This window comes from Eschrichtius robustus, chromosome 9 (genome assembly GCF_028021215.1).
Source record: "Eschrichtius robustus isolate mEscRob2 chromosome 9, mEscRob2.pri, whole genome shotgun sequence".
NCBI lineage: Eukaryota > Metazoa > Chordata > Mammalia > Artiodactyla > Eschrichtiidae > Eschrichtius > Eschrichtius robustus.
This window is the reverse complement of record NC_090832.1, coordinates 31,544,484-31,565,039: the sequence shown is the minus strand read 5'-3', so window position 1 is coordinate 31,565,039 and position 20,556 is coordinate 31,544,484.

Sequence of the window (20,556 nt, the reverse complement as noted above, 5' to 3'; positions counted from 1 at the left end):
AGGGGGCAAACAGTGAAGATTAACTTTACTAAGTTTTTCTGGGTGATATATGATGTAATTTCCTTTCTTCATCTCCCCTAGAAATCTTCAGTAAAATTGACATTACTTATGAATGAATTTTAGTGTCGGATTTCTTTTGGGGATGCGGCAAAGAGCTGAGTTTAATTTCAGAGTAGACACAGGGTGAGAACAGAAGCCACCACAGAATTTCAGGAACGCCTGCGTTACTTAGACTTTCAGGCAGTGATCCATTTCTCAATTGAAAATGTTGCTATGATTATCAGGTTATCCACTATTAATACTTGTCTTCCAACCTAGAATGTTGAGGCAAAAAATGACTTCTTTCTTAGATGAGAAAGTATTTTCTTTCATGTATGCTTTATGGTTCTATCTGTGTGTCACTAACAAAAATTTAAACACATATTAAACTCCTAATGGTAATAGGACCCTTTTTTGCAAATGGGTATTTTGGACTAGCCACTTAACAGGGAAACTTCAGGTGTAAAGAGAGATGAATGAATAAACACTAGCACGGAATTTAAAATATTATCTTAAAAGCTAAAAATAGCTTTTTAATTTTACTTGTTATAAACCTATAAATGTTTACTGTAAACAGAGAAATATAGACAGGCAAAAGAAGTAATACTCGAAATACTACCAAGCAGAGCAAATCACTCCTAATATCTGAATGCATATCCTTCGAGTGCTGCTTGTATAAGGCCATATTCTGTGTATTATTATTTGTCTCCTATATCCAAGTACTGAGCTAAGTGCTCTACATACAATATTTTATTAAACCTCTTTCTATACTATGAAATAAATGCGATCTTACATAAAAGGAAGCACTTGGTTCTTCCAAGAGGTAGAAATTAACCCCTTTGGAAGTTTTCCAAAGAGCAGTCTTATTTATTTATGGCCTATGGCACATTAAATAGGTAAGCTTTGTTGTCACTTATGTTGCAGTGCTCACCATAATTCTAGCTGTCCAGACACTGGTCTAAGTTGAAGAATTCCACAAGGAGATTTCAGGAATATAAAGAAATTCAGACCAAATCCAAATCTCCTAATCTACTGAGGAAAGAATTTGGGAATATCCAACATACAAAGAGTTCTTTCTTTGTTAACTGGAATTGGAATATAATATCCATATACTTGACTCATTTTCAAATATGAAAGTGTTAGGATTGCCAAAGGAGGAGCTTAGCCATCCCAAATACTCAAGACAGTGTGTTTGAACCTTATATATATTTTGGGATATTTGTTAAAACAGTTAGCATTACCATAATTAATGCAATTACAATAATAGTTGTGGTTAAGAAATGAATATGGAGACAACATGATGATGTGAAAATACCTTATGCTACAAAAAGTATATAACATAACACTTTTTAGCTTTAACAAGCTCTGCATTCTTTTACCATGTTTCAATTTCTTAACAGACACACTGTACATTTGGGAAACATGAAAACTTCTTTCCAAATGAAATTGTTAAAGGCAAAATTTATGAAATATGATTCACCTGCCAGACTTCCAAGAAACCAATACTGGGTTTACATACACATGGTGATTCACTCTTCCAGGATGTTTAAGCGGATGTCCTAGAAGGTGGGTGGCAAAGAAGAGAAGCTAAGAGCAAGAACAAGAATTAAAGAGTGTATGTGTCTTATTTTACACATATGGGTTCTCACCTGAATGTATGTTCCTGGTATTTTCACCCATTTTGGGGAACTACTTGATCTTTTGGTTTTTTTCGTTTCTACTCTATGATCTGTGGTAATTTACTTTAAGATGGAAGTTATCAGGAAACAATGGGACCACTGAGGGACTGAGTCTTTTTAAGTAGCCAAATATTTCACGTGCCTGGAGGTTTACCTTTAAGAAGCAATATTTAAAACCATGTAACCATACTTGAAGGATTGCTTTATAAAATGTATTACAGCCTTTCCTGCTCCATTAAATAAGCTACTCTACACATAACCAAATATTTTCCTAAAGACCCTATGTATTTTCACGAACAGCAGTGCATGCTGCCCTTTGGTCGGTATCCTTTTATTAATGTCTTGTGTTTGTTCTTCATTGTGTTCTTCCCCCACCCCCTTATGGTCCCCACATCCACCATGTTCTCTCCCTTGGCTTCAGGTGGTTGGATATCACTTCTCTTTCTGCTGTTGTGTGATTGCTTAGACCAGACTTGCCTGCCATTTTTCTCATTAGCATAACAGAGATTGTTTTATAGGCTGAATTGTGTTTCCCCAAAATCCATATGTTGAAGTCCTAACCCCTGTTACTTCAGAATGTCATTTCATTTGGAAATACGATCTTGGCAGGTATAATTAAGTCAAGATGAGGTCATTACGATGGGCCCCACTCCAATACGACTGGTGTCCTTATAAGCAAAGAAAATTTGGACACAGATACTTACAGAGGGAAGATGATGTGAAGACAGAGAAAGAAGATGGCCATGTACAAGCCAAGGAGAGAGGTCTGGAACAGATCCTTCCCCCAGAGCCCTTAGAAGGAACCAACCCTGCTGACATCCTATCTAGGACTTCCGGTCTCCAGAACTGTGGGAAAGTAAATTTCTGTTGTTTAAGCTACAGAGTCTGTGGTACTTTGTTACAGCAGCCTTAGCAAACTAATACAGGTTGACTTGGAAATCATTAGTACCATGAAAACTAGCTATAAACAGACTATGAGGGAATGAAAGAATATATCTTCTGTGAGTAGCTCTTATGAGCTTTATGATATGAATACTGACTACCCTGAGTCCTAGCCACATTATGTTGCCTTCTTAGATGTTAATATTCATTCATCCAATTATGTATTTAATCAGTGAATATTTATTGAACTCTTTCTGTGTACCAGACATTGTGCCAGACATGTCTGGCACAATGAAGTGTTTGTACAACCTTCAGGGAGCTTATAAGTCTCAGAAAGGAAGATGGTCATGTATGAAACTAGTTACAGTAAAGCACTACAGGTGCATAGGATGTTGGCAAGATTCAAAGGAAGAAGTGATTTATTTTACTTGAAATCTGTCTATAGAAATGGTGATTCTGGAGCACACAGAAGGGAAAAGAGGGAATCACACTTGGGGCATGATTTGGACTGAATTGTGTCTCCCCAAAATGCATAAGTTGAAGCCTTCATCCCCACTGTGATGGTATTTAGAGGTGGGGACCTTGGGAGATATTAGGTTTGGATGAGTTCATGAAGGTGGGGCCATTATGTTGGGATTAGTGCCCTTATAAGAAGAGACACCAGAGAGTTTGCTCACTCTCTCTCTCTCCACCATGTGAGGACTCAGTGAGAAGGGTAACCATCTATAACCCAAGAAAAGAGCTCTTACCAAAACCTGACCATGCTGGTACATTGATGTTGGACTTCTAGCCTCTGTAATGTGATAAAATGAATTTCTATGGTTTAAACCTCCCAGTCTAAGGTATTTTGTTTTGGAAGCCTGAATTGACTAAGACAGGGCATGAAGCACAGGGCATAAGCAAACAGTCAAAAGAAACTCATGGCTAGAGGGCTTAACTGTTCATTAATTTGTTCATTCATGCATGCATCTATTCATTTGTTCTATAAATATTTATTGAACACCAACTATGTGTCAAGAACTGTATTAAACCTTGGGAGTTCAGTGGTGAACTAGCAAAGTCTTTGCCCTTACAGAATTTATATTCTAATGAATGTATAATAAACTAGTAAGCAAATAAACAAGATACTTTGAGATTGTGAAATGCTATCAAAAAAAGAAACAAGAATGAGGTGAAGAGTAACCAGGGGCTACTATAGATAGAATGCCCAGAGAAAGTTTCTATGAATGAGTGACATTTAGCTAAGTTCTGAAAAATAAGAGTCAGGCAGCCATTCAGAGATCTGAGGGAGAGTGGTCCAGGTAGATGGACCTGCAAATTCCAAGGCAGAAAAGAGCTCCATGCATTCTAGGACCCAGAAGGAGGCCAGTGGGGCTGCAACACAGTGAATAAAGGGAGAGATAGGTGAGAAAAATTGGAGAGGTATAGAGTGGCGAGGTTATGGACAGTTTTGTGTGCCATGCCAAAGACAATCTTGTGGACAATGGGGAATGCTTGAGGATATTAAGCCAGGAATACCATAGTAAATTTTCTGCTCACTTGGATGACAATATCGAAGATGTGTTTGTAGGGTTGCTGGATAAATTATAGTCTGCCCATCAATATTTGGAAAATATTTTCACTAAAAATACTGATTGTTTATCTGGAATTCAAACTTAATTGGGCATCTTGTATATTTATTTACTAGAATTGTCAGTCCTGGTTGGAAAGCATAGAGCAGAGGTGAGACTGCTGTTGTGTTTTCCCAGAGAGAGATGACAAAGGCCTGAAAAGGTAGGCAAGTGGAGGATTGAATAAAAGAGAAGGGAAATAGACCTAATTGGATACGGTAGTTGATTATTCTGGTGGGAGACAGAAGTGGAAACTGAGGGAAGGGGAGGAGTCAAGAGTGACTTTAAGTTTTTTTCACTTGAGTGGATGACATTGCCTGTCTCTTAGAGGTACATGAAAAAGAGAAGATTTGGGGGAAGGAGAGAGTTAGGCTTTAGAAATGCTGAATTTAAAGTTCCAGTGGCCTATTCAGGTGAACATATGCAGGAGGTAATTGGATATAAAGTTCTAGACGTCAAGAAGGGAATTCTGTGTTCCTGATTTGTGAGTCATCAGCACACTGTTTTCAGTTTTATCTATGTAAATGATCACACAGGAAGTGCACATTAGAGTGATAAAGGGGCCAGGACAGATTTTATGATAATTCTGATATTTAAGGGGCAAGAAATGAGAAGAGAAACAAAGAGGAAGAGAAGCAATAAAATGTGGACACATCAAAGAAAAGGGAAGTTTAGAGAGAAAAAGAATAACTTCCCTTTTCAGGCAGTAAGAAGGACCAGCTAACCAGAAACATCTTTGCTAAGTAACACCTAGGTATGTTGGATAAGATATGACAAACATGCTTTAAATGTGTAGCTAAATTTGCAAAAATTAGCTACAACTAATAGGTGCATGCGTGCACCTGTGGGCGTGTGTGTGTGTGTGTGTGTGTGTGTGTGTGCGTGTTTATGTTGAAAGAGACTGAGAGTGTTTTGGTAAGTTGTGTAGAAGACACCAGGGCAGGTTTATAGAAGTGAACATATGAATAAATGAACGAAAAGTGGCCTTAACTTCCTCTGTCAATTACAGAGAGAAAAGAATCCAGAAGACTTGAGATGTGTGAAATTTAAGAATAGTTCTGTGGGGCTTGGAAAAGAAAGCTTATTACTGGTAAGCAGATTGATAGATAGATAGATAGATAGATAGATAGATAGATAGATAGATAGACCAACCAGGTGGTTTTGAGTTCTGGAAGGTGAGTTCCCCAGATGGTTGAATTCAAAATACATGAAATATTATGATGTGTATGTCTAGATATTTATCTATCTATATAACTACCTATATCTTTTAACCTATTAACGTGCTCCCTCACATCTTTCCTTAGTTTCAACGTCTGCTGTGAGCTTATGGATGCTAGTAGCTAGGGCAGAGTGGGGAAGTAGTTAGAAGCCATGCATTATGTCCTGCCTCTGTTATTTATCTAGCTGAGTGACCACAAACAAGTCACTTAGCCTTTCTAAGCCTCAATACCTTCCAAAGTGGTTGTTTTGGGGATTAAATGAGATGAAATATGTCACAGGTCTTTGCAAAGTATAAGACCTTACATAGTCCAGTTATGATTTATTAAAGAAAAATGAATCTTTCCAGACAAATAAATAGTTAAAATTAATAAGTGACAAATGAAACCAGGGCTAAATCAGGTACAGGGAACATGTTGCTATCTAAAATTATCTTAGTTATTTTAGGTATTAAGTGGCTTTTTGTGTGCAAATTTCGGTCTTTGTTGTTTTTACTGTGGCAATACCAGTTAAATGGTGCTTCCTGCTTGATTGGAAAATTGATTGCTTACCACCCTGTATATGTGGAAGCAGTTGGAGGTGCTCTTAGTGGGACTGGGGACATTCCCTGACGGGCAACATTACTTTGTAGTTAGACTCACGGACTCGAAAACTATCCCCAACAAGTTACTTAACCTCCTTGTAAAAATGAGGCTAAAAGTGGTATCTGCCTTATTATGGGATTGTTAGGGGAATTACATGATTTGAGATTTATAAAGCACTTAGAGTGGCTGGCACATAATAAGTGCTGTATAAGTATTTGATTAATAAATACTTTCTGCACCTCCAAAGCGTCAGCTTTTATCAACTGCTGCCACCGAGCTTTTCACCAAATGCTGGCTTTTCCTCTGTTTTCTTAACAACGCTGCGCACTGAAGCGATGCCTTCTCAGAAGGCCCCCGGGACTCTCCATTGTTCTGGATAATAATCTAACTCTGCTGTTTTCTCATTTTACAAGCTTGGGATGGGGGCAACAGAGCGACAATCATTTACATTATCTCAGTGAATTGTCAGAGCCCCAGAGGAAGGGTCTCCTGGCAAAGCAGTGGATCTGCCTCATCCCTCTCCTAGGATTGTTTTTGGGATCATTGGTTTGCTCTGCTCTTTGAAAAGGCTTTATGGCACTTTTCAAACTTTGCTAGTGAACTGTTGTTGGAGATCATCTTTCTGGAGGACAATGTCTCAGAAACCTCAGTAAATGTGCTGGTTTGGGTCTGGCAATGTATTTTGAATAATTGGCAAGTGCTCGAAAATGTATGAATGATGCTGTTCTGTTGTAGCTTAAAGTAATAGTGAAAAATGAGGAACTACCTAAATGTTCAACAAAATTGAACAAATTAATAAATGATGGTATGCTCATCTATATAGATGGCAGTAAAATAAAAGAAATTTTAATTTGTATATGAAAAGATCTATTGCTAAGTAAAAAGCAAGTTACAAAACCGTGTGTAGAATTTGACACTTTTTTTAAAAGAGTTAACTTTTTTTTTTTAAATTTATTTATTTATTTTTTATTTATTTATGGCTGTGTTGGGTCTTCGTTTCTGTGCGAGGGCCTCCCCCAGCCGCGGCAAGCGGGGGCCACTCTTCACCACGGTGCGTGGGCCTCTCACCACCGCAGCCTCTCTTGTTGCGGACCACAGGCTCCAGACGCGCAGGCTCAGCAACTGTGGCTCACGGGTCCAGCCGCTCCGCGGCACGTGGGATCCTCCCAGACCAGGGCTCGAACCCATGTCCCCTGCATTGGCAGGCAGACTCTCAACCACTGCGCCACCAGGGAAGCCCAAAGAGTTAACTTTTATATGTTTATATTTGAATAGAACAGGCTTGGAAGAATTGGCACAGAATTATTAATGATAATTACCTCTGGGTAGTGGTGTTTTGAGTGGTTTTAATTTACTTATTTTCTTTTTGTTGATCTATATTTTCTAAACTTTCTTCAATGATCATGAATAGAATACACAAGGGCCAGAAAAGGAGAAAAATAGTTTAAAGAGGCATGTTATAACTTTGGCTAGTTTATATCATCAAATTATTTGGGAAAAAAAGTTTCCATGCATTCCAAGAGGGCTATAGGGGAGGAAAAACTTGCTTTTACCCTCCTAGTTTCTGTGGACTGAAATTGACAGAAGACAGAGTCACAGGAGAAAAGCATACATATTTTTATGTGTATACGGGTGTCTTCCAAAGGAAAATGACAACCAGAAGAAGCCATGGGACCCCAAAGCTTATACATCTTTTTAAGCAAAGAATGATAAATTGTAAGAATACAATAAGACAAAGGGGTTTGGGCTAGGGGGAGTAAATTGTGAGACAGCGATAGAGAATGCATGCAGGAACTAATGGAACATAAGGGTTAATTTAGTAGGTTTGTTTGTACACCAGTCTCTGGTGATGAGGATATTCTTCTCTTCCTGGTGTAGGGTGGGCACCTCCCTCATGGGAAATTTTATCATGTGCTTTTAGGTAGAAAAAGGAGGTCAGAGAGCCCTTCCCGTACCTGCTATTTCTTGAGTGCTTTCAACTCAAAATAATCAGTATGTCAAAGCAGCATATTTTGGGGTGGCATGTTCTGAACCCCTTCAGGGCCATCACTGGCCTTAGGATTGCCATGTTTTTCCCCTGACACTACTAGTGAGGGCCACATAACTGCGGGTTTAGTGAAGGCTGATGGGGTAAACGCAAGTGCCGAGAAGCAGTACAATGGACATGTACTTCTTCCCGCCTCCCTCCCCTTCCTCCCCACATTATTCTCAATGGGAAAGAAGCTCTCTATTGCACAAGGTCAAAAGTGCTTTACTATCTAAGGTCTCAAGAGGGAAAAAAGGAGAGAACAATCTTTATCTCAACCTAGTAATCAATGGTGAGCTCTCCAAACCACAATGGCTCCCTTTTGCTAAACTAATTATCTTGGTTGAAAGAGTATCTTTGAGCTACTCCCAATGGACACGTCTCAGTGATGAGGAGAGGATCTGGAAGGTTTTGGCTAACAACTCCTAAGGGTGCTGCCAGCAGGTCTCTTAAGGCTGTTTGCAGGCTTTGCGGGCAGATTCCCAAAGCCCAGAAGCCTAAAAAAAATAAAAATAAAAATGAACAGAAAAAGACTAGATTCTTTTCTCAGGGTTTAGGCAGCCAGCCTTGCGCTCTTCTCTCAAGCCAAGGCTGGGGGGTGAACCTGCCAGAATAACTGATCTCACACGTGGTATTCTCTGATACTCCTGCCAGGGGGTTCTTTTTGTTTCTAGTGGCCAGAGATTTCAGGTTCCACTAACTCATTGCCTATCTGGGATTTTCCTTTTCATTAGAACACTTCTGATTAAATTCGGGCATCCGTGGACCCAGTGTATGTAGAAGGAACAAGGCAGAGAGAGGCATTTTAGGGTAACAGTGAAGGACTAGGGCTCTGAGCCTGAGTCACCACTTACCAGCAATTTTTTAAGGAGAGTTTCTAAGCCTCAGTCTCTGTCTTGGTGAAATGGGAATAAAAACAGTACTCATTTCAAGAGGCCACTGTGAGGACTAAATTCAATTGTGTCCTTAAATGCCTGGCATATAATAAGTATTTAACAAAAGTCGACATTAGCAAAGAACAGCTGTGAGGGAGTTCAGGATTGGCCTGATTCTGGTTTGAGGGGTGGTGGAAGGGCAGACTGGACTGAGTTTATGACCAGACTCCATCTCACTGGGGAATGTGACCACCCCACTCCCCTCCAGTGGAGTCATCTAGGTGCTTATGTCTTCAGTAAATGTACTTCTTTCTATTCCAAAACCCCAAACCATAGTATTTCAAACAGCACTACTGTTTCATGGAGGTTATGTTTGGATGTCTGTTTTCTTGAACAGTTCTTAAAATTTATGCCTATAAATCTATGTTCTTTAACCACAGAACTTCAGGTGTGCAGAAATCTGCTGGGAACGTTACCAGGGAAAAAAGAATGCTTCTTCTCATGCTGTCAGTTTCCTGGTAAAGCAAATACCAGAAAGCTCAGAATATTTAGGTTATTTGAGAATAGTAGGGAAAAGTGAACTATGAAATACTAAAAATAAAGAAAAGCCATTGAATCTACTCAAACTGATCACTGCAGCTGGCAGCAGCTCTTTGAAAGTCAGTTGCAAAATGTTATAGCTTTCAAAGAACCTTTTCATATATTTTCTGAGGTTTCCCTGAAAGGATTCCTTTTTTCGTGAACATTGCTATTTAGGAGGATTTCTATAAACCAAAATGAATTTGAAGGTAAACATGGTTCTTAAAGGAACAGAAGCCTGATTCAGAAATGTTTATCGAACTGGAGAACTCCAACTGACTTTCCCATCCAGAAACACCAATTTTTCTCATTTTCAAAGCAGACCCCATGTTTTAAAGTCCCATTTAGGAAATCTGCCAACAGCTCCTTGTGCACAGGCTAGTGCTACGTGTCTATAGTTTTCTGTGAGATTGGGCTTCTACCTGTGATGTTTCACGCAGCACACACAACCCGTGTCCTTTCAGATTCTGAAGTCACTTTTGATGGCTGGAGTGGCTTCTCTATCTCCACTTCTCAGTTAAATATTTGCCTCTCAGGCTAAAATACTTTTTTTTTTTCCTCTTTGGAATCCTCACTGACCTTAACTGCGCGGAAATTTTACAAACAATGAGATTCTGTTAATACAAAAGCAGTAATTCAAAGCCTTGGAAGATGAGCCTGGATGTACAGAAGTGATGACTTCCAGTGTTCCCGATGTACTTGGGGAGAGATGTCAGGTGTGTGCGTGCATCAGGGATCAGGCACTTTAATGCTAAATATGAGGATTAAATGAGATAATGTACCTGAGGAGTGCCTGACTCAGAGATGGGCCCCAAATGTTCTGCCTGTTCCTCAAATTCCAGCCCACCCTGGCAGCACTCTTTCTATAATAGAGGCAGCTATTATGTGTCCCCTGATCCTTCTTTTCTCTCAGGGCAAACACCTGGGGCTTTCTTCTTTTCAGTCACTCGCGATATGAGTCTCTGTACTTCCTCAGCATCTTTGTATTGCCCTCAGATTAACAATATTTCTTTCCATTTCAATTTTGACACCTGGAACTGAACTCAGTACCCAAGGTGAGGTGACTTCCGCAGAAGGTGGCCTTTCTATCCTTTCTGAACAGGATTTCTCTAACAAAGCAGATCAAAATCACTTTCTTGGTTCACTCAATGTGCTACTGATCTACATCAAGTCGCAGAGTCTACCTACACGTTTCACCGTTCATTGGTCAGGGACTCGTCCTTCAGTCTGCTGAGAAGATAACTACGTTATTAGTATCCCATAAAAGGTGTTATCAAATGCTTTTTGGAGATCTAGCCGTGCTCTTATGGCCTTGCCTTTATTTACCAGTCTCCAAAAAAAGAACAGGGTGTTATTTTCAATGAGGGTGGGAATTTCTTCTCATTCAAAAGACATTTATTGGGGCTTCCCTGGTGGCGCAGTGGTTGAGAATCTGCCTGCCAATGCAGGGGACACGGGTTCGAGCCCTGGTCTGGGAAGATCCCACATGCCGCGGAGCAGCTGGGCCCATGAGCCACAATTACTGAGCCTGCGCGTCTGGAGCCTGTGCTCTGCAACAAGAGAGGCCGCGATAGTGAGAGGCCCGTGCACCGTGATAAAGAGTGGCCCCCACTTGCCACAACTAGAGAAAGCCCTCACGCAGAAACGAAGACCCAACACAGACAAAAAAAAAAAAGAAAAAAAAAAGACATTTATTGAGTGCCCAGCCCATGATAAGCACTCAATAAGTGACTTTAGAATGAATGAATGAATGAATTTGTATTAATACTTCATGAATTATATTGGCTTCTGTTACTCCCTCAGACTAGCTTTTAGCATATATGCTTTAAAGTCAAGCTATGGTTTATGCAATTTACTTTAGGAAATTGTAACTAAAGCAGCCCTACTCTCATCTTCCATCTCTCGGAAAATATATTTCCTTTTGCTTCTCAAAAGTAATTGAAAGTGGCTCAGAAATCTTAAAGGCAGTTTTCCTGGGTGCTCACCACTTTACTTTGTGGGGACGAACTGGTTCAGAATAGTGTCCCTTTCTCTCTCACAACCTCACATATCTTAGACATCTACATCCTCTCACTGATGTTTGTTCTACCACTCTTGGTCTGAAGTTCATTCTTCCTGAAAGAAAGCCAAAAAAAAAAAAAAATCGAACAAATTTTTATTTCTGTCATTTGTTAACATTTAACGTAAATAAATGACAATGTCATCTGTCATTTATTCTCTGTCTTCCTCTCTGTCATTTGTTAACATTTCACTATGTGCCACAAGGAATGGGCCTGTTTTCTCTAATTTTCTAACTTTGAATACTATTAATGAGACTATTTTTTTGTCCTTAGGTGTTTATGGCTTAAGAAACTCTGTGTGTCTTTCAGCTGCTGTTACCTAGGCTGGGAAGGAAGAAACTTTCCTCTACTCTTCTAGGGTCTTCTGGCTGGTCTAAGAATTAAATTGATATGAGACAGATTAACAGGAGAAAAGCAAATAAAAGTTTAATAACATGTATACGTGGGAGAGACTGAGAAAAACTGAGTAACTTGCCAAAATGGTGACTCCCTTAACTTAAATACCTTCAGCTAAGGACAAAAGAGGATATTGGAGGTAGTGGTTTGGGACCTCAAAAGGGAGGAAGGCAATTCACATGGAAAAGCAAATGTTTGGTAAACAAATGTTTGCTGGGCCAGGCAGAGACAGTGGGACACAGAGAGAAATTTTAACAGGCTTTGCTGGGTTCTACCCTGTCTACAACACCTGGCTCATACCATAGTTATGAATGGTGACAGCTCCCTTCCTAGAACTGGTCCTCTATCTACATTCTTTTAGGCAGTTAGGGGGAAGGTCAGAGTTTCTTTTGGAGTCTTTTGGGCCTTGATTGTTTTCAGCTAGAAATAATCCACATGCCAAAGAGACATTTTGTTCCCCTACACCTTCCACTAACTGAACTGCTGAAGTTCTTACAGAGAAACCCAGAAGAATTTAACACAATTGATGAGCTTCACATTTTGAGTAGTACCTACAGTACCAAAATGAGCAAGTATTTTTAAGTATTCAAGGTATCTTTATGACTTACAGAACATTGTTTGAAAAAATAGAGCATTAAATCTTTTGTTAACTATTTCAAATAAAAATATTGTGGTCAGTCATTACTACACCTGTAAAGCCTATGTCACACTGAGTGCTTCATGTGTAATTCTTATAATGACGCTATTGTTTACATTTTTATGGGGAGTGGGGACTGAAACTTCAGAGTATGTAGTAACTCACCCTACTAGAAAATGCAGTCAGTATTAGAACTCAGGTTTGCTTCCTCAAGGCTTCTACTCATCCATTACATGACCCTGCCTACTGACTTCCGTTTATCTATTTAAAAATATTTATTGAGGGCTTCCCTGGTGGTGCAGTGGTTGAGAATCTGCCTGCCAATGCAGGGGACACGGGTTCGAGCCCTGGTCTGGGAAGATCCCACATGCCGCGGAGCAGCTGGGCCCATGAGCCACAATTACTGAGCCTGCGCGTCTGGAGCCTGTGCTCTGCAACAAGAGAGGCCGCGATAGTGAGAGGCCCGCGCACCGCGATGAAGAGTGGCCCCTGCTCGCCGCAACTGGAGAAGCCCTCGCGCAGAAACGAAGACACAACATAGCCATAAATAAATTAATTAATTAAAAAATATATATATATATATATTTATTGAATGCATACTAGATGCCAGGCACTGTTTTTAGTGCTTAGGATACACCAGTGAATAAAGACAAAGTTTCCTGCCCTTATGAGTTTTAGATTCCAGTGGGAGAGACAGACAAAAGAAACAATATAATTTCATATAAAATTATATACACGTTAACAGGTGCTAAGTGCTGGGGCAAAAGGAAAAAGAAGAGCACAGTCAGAGGAATCAGGAACGCTGGGCAGTGCGAGCCAGGGCAGGTTGCCATATTAGAGAGTGAGCCTCATTGGAAAGGTGGCATTTGAGCCAAGACTGGAAGGTGAGGGAGTGGGGGAGCCAGGCCGACCTCTGAGGAAAAGGTTTCCAGGCAGGGGGAACAGTGGGAGCAAACGCTCTGGAGAGGGATGTGCCTGGCCAGTCTGAGGACCAGCAAGGAGGTCAGGCTGCTGAGTAGAGGGAGTGAAGGACAGAGGAGCAAGAGGTTAGGTCAGAGGGGAAATGAGGCGCCATGTAGGGCTGTGAACTTAATGGGTGGGTAGGAGGCACTGGAATGTTTTGAGCGGAAGCGTCATACATTCTGCCTTAACTCTGAGCAGGGTCACTACATCATCCACACTGAGAACAGAGCGCTAACAGGGAGAATGTAGAAGGCAGGCCATTTAGGAGGTATTGCAAAACCCAGGCAAGATTTAATATCGCTTGTATTCTGATAATCCAGACGTCAGTGGGATCAATGGAGGGAATAAGTGGTCAGATTCTGCATGTATTTTGAAAATAGAGCCACAGATCTGCTGAAGGATTAGATAAAAGGATTGAAGTAGAAAGAAAAGTCAAGATGACACCAAAGTATTTGTCCTACCTCAAAGGATAAAGTTGACATTAACTAAAACAGAAAAGGCTAGGGAGAAGACGAGGAGCTTAGTTTTGACACCTGGAGGTTCAGATGTTGATCAGACATCAAAATGCAGTAGTTGAGTAAGCAGTTGGGTACATCTCAATCAATTTTATGCATCCTAATACAGTTTATCAATAAAAGTCATTTACCATATATATGATTTGAATTGTTGGTAAGCCCTGAGTACCTTTCCCTCATAGTCCTTATTTGCTTATAATTATATTGTTGGTATGATTCATTTATTAGCACCTTCATTAGACTCTAAACTCCAGGAGGGCAGGGCTCACCTTTGTTTGTGCTCATTTGGTCACTCTATTTCCATTGCTTAGCAGTAGTGCCTGGCAGGTGGTACGTTTCAAGGCACATATCAACCACCCAATAAGTATTTGTTGAATGAATTGATATTTGTTAAAAGAATGAACTTTTTTTTTTAATTTGGAAGAAGGATGTTGATCTGTAAATATTTGGAGATAAGAACAAAATATTTTTTGAATTTTTCAAATCTCATTACCATGCTTTTTTACCAGAAGTATCCACCAACTTTAACTCAAGATTAAAAAAACAATTTTATCAGAAATTATATTTGTCCTAGATATGAGATTTCGACAAGTTTGAGGCATCAGGACATGTGACTATTAATATAGCTTGTAAATTAATATATGTATATTAAATATTTGCATATATAAATATATAAATCAAAAAGATATATGTATACGTATATATTGTCCTCTTCAAGTGAGATGGCATGTCTGAAATGACAATGCATCCCAGGGAAAAACATTAATAAGATTTATAAAAATTGCAAATAAGCAAATCAGAACTTTTCTAGAATGCTACAAGCTTGTAAAGAAAGATTCACTTTATATAAACGCTATGGATTTAAGTAGATGGTACTGAAATAAGTGAACAAGGAAATGGTGTGGGGTAAAGTGGGTGGAGGGTCTTGATGCAGAAGCCATGGGGAGTTTGGATTCTGAGATACTTGGCCCTCTGTGTGCTTCTGAGGGACTCGACCACAAGGAGAGTAAACAATGTGTTCTTGGATTCACCAGTGTCCCCACAGGGGAGTTTTCTGGAGTCTCAGAGCCACTTCTCTGTCTGCTGAGGTTGAAGAAAGGAATGGCCAAGACCCAAGTGAAACAAGTACATCCTACTTGTTTCACTTCTTAGACATTTCTGAATTCCTCATCCTGAGATAAGGAAAGCACAGCTAAATCCCAGAGGAGCAGTGCTGCATGAGGTCCAGCAGGACAACGGTGTACCTCGGTGTATCTCAGTTCATTTAGCTTATTTCCTTGATTTTTCCTGAAGCACACAATTCTGACCTTGGTTGCAACCGGACTTGGATGTGGAAAAAGTGAGATAATGTGTCTGTATCTATTTTTCCAAGGTTTTCAGGCCAATTCGTGGGCCTGTAAAACCTGAACAAGCCAAGATTTCCTACAGCTTTCCTGACCTACACCCAGCTCCTTAAGGGAATATCTCCCTCATCCATCAGAGAAATTCATCAGGGAATAAACTCTTGATAGATTAAATATCACAGACAGATCTAATGATATTGGTATCATTATCTAATGATAATGGTATTGCTTATTGAGATTTGAATATATTTTACCAGTTCTCCATGCCTCCCTCCACAGAGTGAATGAAAATGTGTGCCTTTGGCAGTTACACATAGCAACACAGTGAAAATTTCTGTAACTTTCTAAGCATCGATTTTTTCATCTCTAAAATGGCATAATAGAATACATCAGACATTTTTATGGATTAATATATGTAAAAATATATGCTTATGAAAACATCTGGTACAGATTAAGTGTTCTAAATAGTTGTTTTTAATACAGAGAAGCTGTATGAAACATCATTGTGACGCGATCTAGGCACTGGGGACCCCTAGCAACAGATGTAAGCCCATTGTGTTCCTTTTAGAACGCATCACCACATTTCCCATATTCTGTGGGTCACTATCTTACCTCAATATTCTTAGTGACGTGGCTGAAAAATGCATATATCTCTGGTTGTGAATCCTCCTGTATACTTCCTTTGATCTTGAATTAATTGACTGAAGAGTCAACAGCAAACAAATCTCCACAAATTTCTATCTTTGTAGCAACTGTGAGCAAAACAATTCCTGACAAAACCTATCAGCGTAACTGCCATTGAAGGAACCAAGAAATGCATAAGTGTTTTGCCTTAAATTGGCAGAGGTTCCAAATAGAGGGCAGAATGTCTAGAAGTGAACAGTAAATTCTCTGGCTGCTCTCAGGTATAAAGGATATAAAGTCCCTGGGGAGGGCTCCCTAGAGGAATGCGCCACGTTTCTGGGATCTGGGGATGGTCAGAGTTGTTTCTCACCTCCAGGGCCCATCATTTTTATCTCTTCCACCCCATCTGCTCTGATCTTCCCTCACTAACTCTGTTCCAGCCACACTGGCCTCCCCAGCACCCCTGGGACCGGCCAGGCAGGCTCCAGCCTCAGGGCTGTGCACTTCCTGCTTTCTGCAACACTTGTCCCCAGATGTCCCCCCTCTTCTCCTTCAGGTCTTTACTGAATTGTCAGTTTCTCTGTGAGGCCTTCCCTGGCCACCATGGTTAAAACTGCAGCCACCTCTCTCTCCCCACTTACTTATATCCACAGAATTGACCCCTTGCTAATATACCAGATGTCGTATTTATTTATTTTCCTTGTTGTCTGCATCCCCCCACTAAACTGTAAATGCCAGGAAGACAGGGATCTGTGTCTCCTCCAGTCGCTGCTACATTCCCAGTGCCAGCCATGTAGCAAGCTCCCAATGTCTCTCTGTCTGCTACATGGATGGATGCCCAATAAAAAATGGGTGTAAGGGCCTTGATGGTGGTGGTGATGGTAATAGTAGAGATTCAAATAGATTCAAATAGGTAGCAAGGTGGGCAGATTGACCATGAGGTGGGAAGACTGAGAGACTGAGAAGGCCTGACGGGCCTGGTGAGATTAAACATATTTCTGACCTAGTTCTACATTGGAAGTAGATTAGACGTCTGGTGACAGTTCCTGGGCCATCATGTCACGGATATTAAGCAAGAGCACAGTTTTCTGAAAACAGAACCCTGAGGAGGACAACCCAGGAATCCAAGGGTCATGGGGATGGAAGACATTATAAGCTGTCTGAGTGTAGATGTGACAGCCCTAGGAGGGTAGGAGAGCAGGGAGAACACGGAGATGCAGTAGAAACTAGGGCAACCTGAATACTTTGGGAATGTGGATCATCATTTCATGCCAAGGCTGTGTGTGTTCTTAGAGCGTTTCCACGTGTGCCCTCTGTAACACCTTCTCCGGGTGTGCCCGGCCACTTACCCTGGAGTTTTTCATCCCTATTGACCAAGGGATGTTCCATTTTGTTCCACTTGCCTCATCAGATGCGGGATCCTGGTCCATCTAGCTCACTAGTTTCTGCTTTCTTTTATCCAGATAACGAATGCTATCCTGAAGGGGGAATGCTGTCAGGGATAGGTTCAGTAAAATAAGGCTGGAAAATACATAAGCAAACTGATTTCAGAGTCCACAGTGCCCTCTGTGTGCCCCCTCATTTGTCACAGTCATTTCCGATGCTCCGTGCCCTCATCCTCTCTCGCTTCCTTCTCTGTCAGAACCAGCTCTTGAGTTGTCATAAATCTTTCTCCATTAAGTTATAAACACTAGATAAAACAAATTCTGTTATCCCTCTCAAGAATATTTGCATTTTGGTAAATAAATTGTAGATATAGGTAAATAAAGTGTTAAGCCAATCAAAGGCATTCCTAATGCAGTAAGTACGTAATTTCAGCATCTCCTGGTTGGTGGTGGATACTGGAACCTGGAGGCTTTGGTTTCTGAGATCAGAGTCTTTGTCGGTGAGCAAGTAGACGAGATGCAGCCAGCCAGCCTTGCTGACACCTTCAGTTCTGTGCTTCCTATGGCTGGGGACCCTCTGGGTCCTTGAAAGATTGATCCATGCACAGTAGGTGTCTTACTTTTGATTAGAGAATGTAGAGACCATAAAATCTTTAGACTTCACTCCTCTGGAATCACCATTGATCAAGAAGAAATGTAAATATTCAGTAAATCTTAGGTGTAGAAAGCTAGCCAATTCATCATTTTTTTGGTCAATTCCCATTGGTTACTCCGTGTGGCAAACTGACTTCCGTCTTTATTTCTCCATAAGAAAAGGTCAACATCACAACATGTATGTGTTAACATTTCCTGATTGTTCCAGCACATGCGATTTCAACCTTGCTCATGGGTTTTCTGAGAGCTGTTAGTGCATTCTCACCAGCAGAGCTGTATTCCAGGAGTTGGAGACTAAGAAGCAATTAATCATGAAAAATACTTTCTGGTTATAGTAGTGAAGTCTGGTTTCAATGTATTTTTCTATGGTTACTTAGCAAAAGGCTTAAGTAAGCTCATGCTGATAAATGTGGGCCAGGCTTCCCCTCTTCCTCTTCCATCCTACTTCTCTCCCAGGAGATTGGTGTGGAGAAAATTGCTCTGTCTGGGATGGCGACTCTCCTTGTATTCAAACTCTCATCCAGAGCTCCATCAGCTCATTTTCCAGGCACATGACTCAAGCTTCATTGTGACCCTTGGGCACTGGGTTTACAGTTCCTACAGGCAGGCTGACTGAGGAAGAGAGGTGTGGAGACAAACATGGGCATTAGTGCCCTGGGCTGGGGCAGTGATGGAGGCTGGATTTCTCTTTCTTGCACCCTGTGAAGCTGGTGGTCTCATTGACACCTACTCTCAGCAGGGATCTTGGCTCGGTCGTGAAAGTCAGGCAAATTCTCACAAAGAGCAGAAAGGAGGAAAAGGTCTGGACAGCATTTCAACGTTTCAAACTTTGTGCCCCCCTTGGAAAACCAGATTAACAATAAAAGATTTAAAATTTCAAAATAAGCATTTTTATTTGGTTTTCCAAATATAAAATTATATTATAGTACTGATTTTTTTTTTTTTTTTCAAAACACACATACCTCACTGAAAGTCTCATCTACACCACAGAAAATCTCTGCTTGGAAGTATGGGTGATCTCACCAGGGGTCCTGGTTATCCTGAGGCTTGGGGCTGGGGACTGGGGGGTAGAGAACCACTGGAATTGCCCAGTTTCCTGCTCTACAGGGGGCTCATCTTTATAAAAACTCCTGGTATTTTGGTTCTATTAGGAGCATGTGGGATGCCACCCAAGGGAATGTATTTGGCAGTTATCCCAGTGATTTGATTAAGTGGAACAGTCAACTGGAATACTTCAATTTGATAAGCATATTTTCTTTCTTCCATTCTAGTTTGCCTGCTGTTTGTGGAATAAAGCAGATGGTTCCCAGATTTAAAGCTTGTGCACAAATTAGTTCTAATATTGGTGGAAAGTTTAGAAACATAGAATGTTATGCAAGCCAGGTGATTATTTTTTATGAGCTTAATTATTTTCCATTGTAAGCTGGTTATACATGCAGGAGAATCATTTCAAAGTGCTGTTTCTTTAACAGGGTAATATCTTTCAAAGATTTCTTTCTACTACTAGCCAAAGAATAATTTAAAATCAGCAAAATCTTTAGGTATTCATGATAATAATAATAATAATAATAATACATCTTTGTACTATTATGTCTAATTATATATATATCATAAAATAATAACACATTCGTGGAAGGAAAGCAACAGGGGATATTAACTGTGGGGAAAGAGGATCAAGGAATATCCAGAATCTTCCTTATGAAAGATGTTTGAATGTTGCTTATTACCTGGAAACTGCTGTCACCTTGGAATTACACACTCAAGGGAGTAAGAATAGACCAGGATGGGGTCAAAAGGAAGTAATATCAAGCAGCAAACACATCTTATGTGATTTCTTTAGAAATGAAGTTCATTATGGTTGGGGGAGGGGAGAGGAAAGGCACGTCTGTTATCTCACTACAGATCTTATTTAAAAAGGCACATTGACTTTTTTTAGCTTAAAAATTAACAATAATTTTATTTGTTTACTTTCGCCTATGTCAGCAATTTATTTTTCGGGTTTTTTTTTGTTTGCCACTGGTTATTTATTTTTTTTAATATACAGCAGGTTCTTATTAGTTATCTATTGTATACATATTAGTGTATATATGTCAATCCCAATCTCCCAATTCATCCCACCACCACCACCCCGACCGCTGCTTTCTCCCTTTGGTGTCCATACATTTGTTCTTTCGTTCTCTGCATCTGTGTCTCTATTTCTGCCTTGCAAACCGGTTCATCTGTACCATTTTTCTAGATTCCACATATATGTGTTGATATACGATATTTGTTTTTCTGACTTACTTCACTCTGTATGACAGTCTCTAGGTCCATCCACATCTCTACAAATGACCCAATTTTGTTCTTTTGTATGGCTGAGTAATATTCCATTGTATATATGTACCACTTCTTCTTTATCCATTTGTCTGTCAATGGGCATTTAGGTTGCTTCCATCACCTGGCTATTGTAAATAGTGCTGCAATGAACATTGCGGTGCATGTGTCTTT